The following is a 7,948-nucleotide window of genomic DNA, read 5'->3' on the forward strand; positions in this document are numbered from 1 at the left end:
TCTCACCTATTTTGGTCATGTTGTCAGAAGGGACCATTCCCTGGAGAAGGATGTCATGCTTGGTAGGGTGGAGGGTCGACAAAAGAGGAGGAGGCCTTCAATGAGATGGATTGATATGGTGGCTGCAATGATGAGCTCAAGTATAGCAGGGATTGTGGGGCTGGTGCGGGACAGGGCAGTGTTTCATTCTGCTGTGCATGGGGTCGCTATGAGTCGGAAATGACTCGATGGCACTTAACAACAACAACAACATTGAAAGCTGGTTTAGAGCATATACAGCCTCCTGGAGGACATTGTCTCAGGCCTGTGAGGTATTGCCACCTATCTGGCACCATAATTGTGTCTTTAAAAGGCCATTCCATTGCTCTATCAAGCCAACTGCTTTAGGATGATGGGGAACATAGTAAAACCAGTGAATTCCATGATCATGGGCCCATTGTCACACTACATTTGCTATGAGGTGAGTTTCTTGATCCAAGGCAATGGTATGGGATACCATAATGGTGGATAAGGCATTCTGTAAGTTCATTTGCATTCAGGGAAGACAAATCCATATTCAGAGTACATGTCAATCCCATTTAGAACAAAATGCTGCCTTTTCCATGATGGAAGCAGACCAGTGTAATCAATGTGCCATCAGGTTGCTGGCTGATCACCACTAGGAATGGTGCCATATTAGAAACTCAGTGTTAGTCCCTGCTTCTAGCAGATGGTGGCACTCAGCAGTAGCTGTAGCCAGTCAGCATTGGTGAGTGGAAATCTATGTTGCTGAACCCTTCCATAACCTCCATCCCCTACCACCATGGCCACTGTTCATGAGCCCATTGGGCAATGACAGGTGTGGCTGGGGAAAGAGGATGACTGGTATCCACAGAATGCATCATCCTATTGGTCACCTTTTGGTGGGCATTACTTAAGACACAAATATCTTCACTCCTTTAGCCCATTCAGAGAGGTCTATCCACATGCCTATTCCTCATATCTCCTTGTCACCAATTTTCCAATCGTGTTCCTTCGAATTCCCTGACCATCCAGCCAAACCATGGGTCACAGCCCATAAATCAGTATACAATCACAAATCTTGCCATTTATCCTTCCAAACAAAATGAACAACCAGGTGCAATGCTCAAAGTTCTGCTCTTACCGCTGGGAAGATCTCCCTTCACCACTGTCTTTCAGAGAGGCCCCAGCAAGGGGCTGCAGTAATGCTGCTATACACTTTCAAGTAGTGCCTGCATATCATGCATAACCATCTGTAAACCAGGCATGAGTTTTCTCTTTCTCAGTAAACTGATCATGAGGATCTCCCCATGAGGCAATAGGTGCAACTCTTTGAGTCACTTGTTAAATAGCTCAAGTAGCACATTCAAATGAAGGATATGTTGCCTCCAAAATCCGAAGAGTCCCACCAAGTGCCATGCACCCTTTTTAGTTGTAGGAGGGGCCAGATGCAACAAAGTACCCTTCACTTTAGAAGGTATATCTCAACATGGACCACACCACTAGACCCTTAGAAATTTCACTGAGGTGGAAGATGCCTGAATATTTGTTGGGTTATTTTCCCACCCTCTAGCACACAAATGTCTTACCAATAAATCTAGAGTCAATGATATTTATTCCTTACTAGGTTTAATCAGCATAATGTCATTAATGTAGTAGACCAGTATGATATCTTGTGGAAAGAAAAGATGATCAAGCTCCCTACAAACTAAATTATGACATTGGTCTGGAGAGTTTATTTATTCTTAAGGTAGGACACTGCAGGTATATTGCTGACCCTACCAGCTGAAGACAGTTTCTGGTGATCCTTCAGAGCAAGAATGGGGAAAAAAAACACTAGGCAGATCAATGGCTGCATACCAGGTACCAGGAGATGTATTCATTTGCTAAAGCAATGAAACCACGTCTGGAACAATAGCTGCAATTCAAGTTACCACCTAGTTAAATTTATAATAATCTACTATTATTTTCCAAGATCCATTTGTTTATTTTTTGTTATTTTTGCACAGGCCAAATAGGAGAGTCAAAGTGGTTCAGGGAAGTGTAGTAAGAGATAATGGAGAGGTCAGCCGGGGCCAGTTCATGCAAGCCCTTACAGGCCTGTGTGAGAGCCCTATGGTCTGACACACTGTTACTTGGGAGTGCTGGCAAGCGAACCACTCAAGCGGTGGTGCTGCCTGAACTCCACAGGCAGCAAAAGCAAGCAGCCCATTTCTTATCTGTTCAGCTGAAGTGCAGCATATCAGGGTTCAGCACTTAGCTGCAATAGTCTGGGCTTGAGACAGCAGCAGTAGATGGATGAGCCCTGATGAGAAGGAACCCTGGTTGTCAGCCCTGACATAGCCCCATTTTGGCCACTGTGGCTGTTCCCTCCATGTGCTCCCCATGCTGGCACTGAGAGGGCTGAGACAGAGGCAGACAGGGTCCAGCTGGCCAAGTTATTTTCTCTTCAGTTGTCCAGTGCCTCAGCATGGTGGATGCTCCTGTTGGGCATGTGATGTGAATGTCTCCTTTTGGGTCCCCAACTGGAGGGTCAATATATGGTCTAACCTCAGTCTACTTTTCTCTCCACACAATGTGGATGACACAGTATCAATGTTGAAAACAGGATACCTTGGACCTCTCATGCCCCTGCATGCATGGCTGTTGCCAAGGTTGTAAGGTCCTTATTGCTCTTTCATTCAGGCCATTCCTCAGGGTAGCTCATACAGCTGGTAACCTTGAGGATCAAGGTAACTTCTCCCCTTGGACAAAGATCAAGCTTGCTTACTTCTTGCTATAAAAGAGATTCCCTAAGCACAGAGTTCCCTCCTGTGACACAGTCCACTGTGTGCACAGTGTCCACTTGAACCCACTGTGTCAACTCTATGGGACCTGGGGGCCAAAGGGCTGATGCAAACAAACCCACATTCACGCTGACTTCTGTGGTGAGATTAATGAACTGTTGTTTGTCATTGGCTCAGGAGTCTCATGTCTTCTGCCAGCACCTGCAAAAGAGTAACTGAGTAACTTATCTTGCAAGTGGAGTAAAATCAGACCCCAGACCATCACCCTGCTTGATATCTCACCCATTGTAAAGGTTATCCCTCCTCTCTGTCTTCCAAGGCCACCTGAATGGAGCTGTGGTGCAATTGCCATACATTTTGTCCCACACATAGAGCAGGCCCAGCCTTGAACTCAGCTCAGGTATTTTCTACTCTGCCAGCTGATCAGAAAGGATCCTTCATGTGGCTGTAGGCAAGTGTGCAACAGTCAAGGTGGCATGGAGGTCTGGGCCACCTCAGCATACAGGACTTTTGCAAGGCCTGTCCAACCTTGTGACAGAACTTATGATGGGGCTGGCTGCAGAGTTCCATGGCATACCCTGGGCAAGGGCTTTGCTTCTCACAGGGCCCAGAAACACATAAGAGCTTTCAAAGAGTGCCTAATCCCCTACCCAGATGACATGACCTTGCTTCAGAGTGCTATGGGATCTGCACTCTGAGAGTATCCTATTAGGGCTGACCCAACACTCCACATAAGCATCTTTTCCAATCTCAGGTACCTCCCATACCATCAGGTTAGCCAGGTCACGGGGCCTAAGCAGCAAGGCCATTTGAGCCACAAAGTTCTCCAAGTTGGGATGAAAGGGTAGGCCTTTACACCTCATGTTGATCAGCAACTTGATGGGGCAGGCTCTGGGAGGAGGCTACATTAAGAGCTTGAACTTCCAAGGGCCACCTGTCAGCAGCACCCCCATATGCCAGGGGAGAAAGACTTCATTCCTAAGGGAGGGTCCTAAAAGGGATGGACACAATGGTGTCCACCTCCTAGGAGTTCAGGTATTTCCCTTAGTGATTTGAGTGCTAGCTGAAAGCAGTATTTGGGAATGTGTGGTCCCTGCCTCCTGGTATTCCTACCCTCTTGCTGTCCTCTCTCATGAGGGGCCTGGGTGGGCTGTGTGAAGGTGTCTTAGCGTTCTGTGGCTCCCATCACAAAATACCTACTATTTGTGAATATGATTTGGTCTGTGCCACCCTGTGAAAGCACTACCAATAGGGGGACTTGAATTGACCCTGGCTGTGGGATGACCAGGGAACCCTGGTGGAGCAGTGGTCAAGCTCTTGGCTGCTAACCAAAAAGCTGGCCAGCGGTTTGAATCCATCAGCAGCTCCACAGGAGAAAAATGTAGTAGTTTACTTCTGTGAAGGTTGTTGTTAGGTGCTGTCAAGTCAGTTTCAACTCTTAGCGACTCTGTGACAATAGAATGAAACACTGCCTGATCCTGCACCATCCTCAGAATCATTGCAATGCTTGAATCCATCATTACACCCACTGTGTCAATCTGTCTCATTGAGGGTCTTCCCCGTTTTTGCTGACCCTCTACTTTACAAAGTATGATATACTTTTCCAGGGACTGTTCCCTTCTGGAAATATAACCAAAGTATGAAAGACTAAATCTGGCGATTCTTGCTTCTAAGGAACATTCTGGCTATACCTCTTCCAAGACAGATTTGTTCATTCTTCTAGCAGTCCATGGTACATTTCTATGTTCTTTGCCAACATCACAATTCAAGTGCATCAATTATTCTTCAGTCTTCCTTATTCATTGTCCAGGTTTCATATGCATATGAGGTGACTGATTGAAAAGACCATGGCTTGGGTCAGACATGCCTTAGTCCTCAAAGTGACATCTTTGCTCTTTAACACTTTAAAGAGATCTTTTGCAGCAGAGTTGCCCAATGCAATAAGTGGTCTGATTTCTTGACTGCTGCTTCCATGGGCATTAATTGTGGATACAAGTAAAATGAAATCCCTGACAACTTCAATCTTTTACCCACTTATTATGATGTCGTTTATTGGTCCAGTTGTAAGGAGTTTTGTTTTCTTTATACTGAGATGTAATCCATACTGAAGACTGCAGTCTTTGATCTTCATCAGTAAGTGCTTCAAATCCTCTTCGTTTTCAGCAAGGAAGTTTGTGTCATCTGCATGTTGCAGGTTGTTAATGAGCCTTCCTCCAATCCTACCATGTTCTTCTTCATATAGTCCAGCTTCTAGGATTATTTGTTCAAGATACATATTGAATAAGTACAGTGAAAGGGTACAACCCTGATGTACACTTTTCCTGATTTTAAACCATGCACTCTTGCCTTGTCCTGTTCAAATGACTTCCTCTGGGTCTATGTACAGGTTCCTCATGAGCACAGTTAACTGTTCTGGAATTCCCATTCTTCACAACATTATCCATAATTTGCTATGATCCACACAGTCAAATGCCTTTGCACAGTCAATAAAACACAGGTAAACATCTTTCTGTCATTCTTTGCTTTCAGCCAACATCCTTCTGACATCTCTTGTTCCATGCCCTCTTCTGAATCCAGCTTGAATTTCTGGCAGATCGCTGTCAAGATACTTTTGTAATCATTTTTAGATTATTTTCAGCAAAATTATACTTGTGTGTGATATTAATGATATTGCTCAATAATTTCTGCATTCTATTGGATCACCTTACTTTGGAATGGGCACAAATATGGATCTCTTCCAGTCAATTTGCCAGGTAACTGTCTTCCAAATTTCCTGGCACAGACAAGTAAGAGCCTCCAGAGTTGCACCCGTTTGTTGAAACATCTCAGTGGTTATTCCATTGGGCCTTGTGTTTCCCAATTCCTTTAGTGCTGCTAGGACTTCTTCCTTCAATGCCATTGGTTCTTGATCATATACTACTTCCTAAAACGATAAAAAATCAACCAATTCTTTTTAATACAGTAACTCTGTGTATTCCTTTCCTCTTCTTTTGATGCTTCCTGCATTATTCAATATTTTGCCCATAGAATCCTTCACTATCTCAACTTGAGGTATAAATTTTTTTCTTCAGTTTCTTCACATTGAGAAATGCTGAACCTGTTCTTCCTTTTTGATTTTGCAACTCCAGGTCTTTACACATTTCATTATAATGCTTTGTCTTCTCAAGCTGCCCTTTGAAGTCTTCTATTGAGCTCTTTTATTTCATCATTTCTTCCATTAACTTTAGCTACTGTACAACTCAAGAGCAAGTTTCAGAGGCTCTTCTGGCATTCTTTGTGGTCTTCTATTATTTTCTTGTCTCTTTAATGACCTTTTGTTTTCTTCATGTAACATGTCCTTGATGTCACACCACAACTCATCTAGTCATCAGTCACTGGTGGTCAGTACATCAAATCTGTTCTTCAGATGGCCTCTAAATTCAGGTGGGATATACTCAAGGTCATATTTTGGCTCTCATGGATTTGTTTTAATGTTCTTCAACTTAAACTTATGTTTGACCAATTGATGGTCTATTCTACAATTGGCCCCTCGCCTCTTTCTCACTGATGATACTGAGCTTCTCCACTTTCTCTTTCCACAGGTGTAGTTGATTTTATTTCTGTGTATTACATCTGGTGAGGTCTATGTGTATAGTCGCCATTTATATTGTTTAAAAAAGGTATTTGTAATGACTAAGTCGTTGTTGTTGTTGTTAGGTGCTATTGAGTCAGCTCCAACTTGCAGTGACCCTATATACAACAAAACAAAACACTGCTCGGTCCTATTCCACCTTCACAATCCTTGCTATACCTGAGCCCATCACTGCAGCCACTGTGTCAATCCATCTTATTGAGGACCTTCCTCTTTTTCATTGACCCTACACTTCACCAAGCGTATCTTTCTCCAGGGAATGGGCCTTTGCAACAACATGACCAAAGTAGGTGAGAAGAAGTCTGGCCATTCTCACTTCCAAGGAACATTCCAACTTCACTTCTTGCAGGACAGATTTATTAGATCTTCTAGAAGTCCATGGTACTTGCAGTATTCTTCACCAACATCAAACTTAATAGCATCAATTCTTCTTCAGTCTTACTTATTTATTGTCCAGCTTTCACACATCAATGAAGCCATTGAAAATACCATGGCTTGAGTTAGGTGCACCTTAGTCTTCAAAGAGACATCTTTGCTCTTCAGCACTTTAAAGAGGTCTTTTGCAGCAGATTTGCCCAGAGCAATACATGGTTTGATGTCTTGACTTCTGCTTCCATTAACATTGACTGTGGAATCAAGTAATATGAAATCTTTTACAACTTCATCTCTTCTCCATTTGTTGTGATGCTGCTTGTTGGTCCAGTTGTGAGGATTTTCATTTTCTTTATGTTGAGGTGAAATCCATACTGCAGACTGTAGTCTTCAAACATCAATAGTAAGTGTGTCAAGTCATTTTCACTCTCAGCAAGCAAAGTTGTGTCATCTGCATATCAGAGGTTGTTAATGAGTCTTCCTTCAAAACTAAATCATTAACTTGGCCTTATACACATCTGCAGAGCACTTCACCCAACAGCAGCACAATATACATTCTTTTCCAGTGCACATGGAACATTTTCCATGATAGACCATTTATTAGGCTATAAAACAAGCCTTAATAAATTTAAAAACATTTAAATACTGCAAAGCACCTTCTCAGATCATAATGCTATAAAATTAGAAATCAACAATAGGAAAATCAACAGAAAAAGAGTAAACACATGGAAACTGGAAAAAACACCCTCCTTGAGAAAGACTGGGTAAAAGAAAAAATAAAAATTGAAATTCAAAAATTCCTCAAATCAAATGAGAATGAAAACACAACATACCAAAATCTTTGGGACACAACAAAAGCAGTGATAATAGGCCAATTTATAGCAATAACTGCACACATCAAAAAAGAAGAAAGAGCCAAAATCAACATTTTAAACCAACACCTCCAATAATTAGAAAAAGAATAACAAGAAAGCCTACAGTCACCAGAAGAAAGGAAATAATCAAGATTTGAGCAGAAATCAATGAAACAGAAAATAGAAGGGCAATAGAAAAAATCAACAGGACCACAAGCTGGTTTTTTGAAAAGATCAATAAAATTGACAAACCACAGGAAAATTTAACAAAGTAAAAGAGAGAGAAGATACAAATAATATGAATA

Source organism: Orycteropus afer, unplaced genomic scaffold, assembly GCF_000298275.1.
Source record: "Orycteropus afer afer isolate SDZICR_OR568_19922 unplaced genomic scaffold, OryAfe1.0 scaffold00179, whole genome shotgun sequence".
Taxonomy (NCBI): Eukaryota; Metazoa; Chordata; class Mammalia; order Tubulidentata; family Orycteropodidae; genus Orycteropus; species Orycteropus afer.